The sequence below is a fragment of the Otolemur garnettii genome, unplaced genomic scaffold, assembly GCF_000181295.1.
Source record: "Otolemur garnettii isolate 467f Iridium unplaced genomic scaffold, OtoGar3 scaffold00057, whole genome shotgun sequence".
NCBI classification, from domain to species: Eukaryota; Metazoa; Chordata; class Mammalia; order Primates; family Galagidae; genus Otolemur; species Otolemur garnettii.
The window spans coordinates 2,133,668-2,135,946 of NW_003852452.1; the positions used below are offsets into that span (position 1 = coordinate 2,133,668).

The 2,279-nt window shown below is 39.8% G+C and overlaps 1 protein-coding gene across 1 annotated transcript in view; it reads right to left on the bottom strand.

The window, feature by feature from the left end:
* LOC111726209 (sulfotransferase 6B1-like) overlaps positions 1-2,279 on the bottom strand; it is a 20,587-nt gene that overhangs the window by 6,564 nt on the left and 11,744 nt on the right. The window lies entirely within an intron of this gene.

A 2,279-nucleotide genomic window follows, 5' to 3' on the forward strand; every position in this document is an offset into this window, starting at 1 on the left:
AGAAGGAAATGCCTTAAAATAGATTTAAGGATGAACTTTTGGAACCATAGCCGATGGTAAGTTGAGAACCAGCTATTCTATTATTAACTATATTAATTTATACCTCACCTTGTTCCAAAAAGACTTAAACTAGCCGAAAGAACTTAAAGAAGTTGGCTGCTTGTTCCTCCCTTACTAGGAGGTGTACTAATAGGAAAGACTGTTAATATATTTGAAAAGTTTTTTTAAAGGATTAAAATTTTAAAATGTTAGTTTTGATAAATCAGCATTTCCACTGTCCAGTTATTTGTATACCTGTGGCTTTAAAATATAGTTTCCAACATAGAAATGAAATGTTCCTTTTCTGGGAAATGGTTTTCTCCAAATTCTTTCGTTATGAAAAGTTCAGCACTTGTCCCTGAGGCTGCATGAGAAGAATCAGGACAAGTGGTTTTAGGAAAAGGAAAGGGAAGTGTATTAATTTGCTGGCAAATGAGGAGAATGGTAGATTCTCATCTTAAAGGACCATTGCCCTGTCTATAAGCAGAGCTTCGGCCTATTGCTATTTAATTATAGCATCTCCAGTGGAGATAACCTCATGACCTCTGCCAGGATACCTCCCTTGAGCCACCTCCTGTGGGTACAAAGAACAAAAAACACTCTCCTACCCCTCTGAATTATGGCCTTGAGCAGGGATGCAGATTTTTTAATTCCAAAAAAAGTGGGGTGGAGGTTAAAGAGACAATTTATAAAACATTTTACCCTGTTTCAGGCTATTCCCTCTGTTACACTTTGGTTAAGCATGGAATTATCCCAGTACCTCCTGGCCTTAATGTAAGCCTCAATTGCCCTTTCTCATCTATCCAAAGTGACTCCTTCCCTGAGAGCCCCTTCAAGGAAATTGGAAATATTTTTATGCCAAAATATGGCATTTTGACATCTGAAAGACTGAAGAAGGCATGAGGTCTCTCTGACCCACTACCTTCCCCTCCCACACCCACCACCAGCAACTCTCCTGAATCACTGACTTTTCTTTACCCAATCAGAGATCCAGACCCAACTAGGAGAACAACTGCTGTTTTCTTCCCTTCCTTGTAAGACCAGGAATGTGACAACACCTGAACAGACTATCTAAGGAGATAATTTCCCATCCCTCAGTCTCATTTAAATTCCAAAGAGAATCACTTATTACTCTTTTTCCTTCCATTTGTCCCCCCTAGCAATTCTTTATTGCCCCTCAGTAGAATTCCTCTTTTCCACTCCCACAACCCATTTTATCAGAAAGGCATATAAGCTTCTGAATCCCAATGGGGAGTTGAGTTCTGAAGCTTCCTGTGTGCATGTATGCATCCAAATAAACGAGCTTTCTCTTATTAGATTGCTTTGTCATGAGTTGATTTTTCAGAGAACTTTCCCTTTGCCCCAACATGCTGACCAGTGATTGCTCACTCCTGCCCAGTCCATGTGTTGAAGGGTCTGAAGAGTGAGCCAGAAATCTCACTGCTTCCTGGAAACTCTCCTCTCCCACAGAATCCAGGCTTCTTTGAGAATTATACCTTAGGTACCTTCCACATAGTACATAACATGTATTTATGTACTATGTGAAAGGTAAATTGGACGATTATATAAATGACTAGCTATCTATGTCTGGTGTACTATAATCTATAACTTTTATAACGGGTACAGGACATCGTGATGCCCCAGTTGTAAAATACCACTCTTTCTTCATTATGTCAAACATACGTTGACCTTCTGGCCTTTTCCCTAAGTCTGGTGTACTATAATCTATAACTTTTATAACGGGTACAGGACATCGTGATGCCCCAGTTGTAAAATACCACTCTTTCTTCATTATGTCAACCATACGTTGACCTTCTGGCCTTTTCCCTAAGTCCACAGAAGACACTTTAGATCACAATCTTCTTGCAGTTCATCTCAGGGCTCACCCTCAGCTGGGGTCACTTACATGAATACCTCTCATAATACCCTCCTCTGGCCATTTTGGTACTTTTCTATCTTTCCTTTCTTTCTCTTGTTCATCCCCTCAACAGTTTTCTTGCCCAAACCTTCAACTTCCTTGCTTCTTGATTGCTTATTTCAATCTCTTACATAGACACCCAGTATTAAATCAAAACACTTCATCTTTTTCTTCTTTCTCATTGCTGCAGAGAACTGCTAGAAAAATTTATACAACTCTGCATTTACACCAAGGCCGCATTAATACAATCTATGCTTCCCATCAGCTATTCCAAACCTGCCACGCTTCTTGCAAACCTTCTATCCCTCTCACACATTGGATT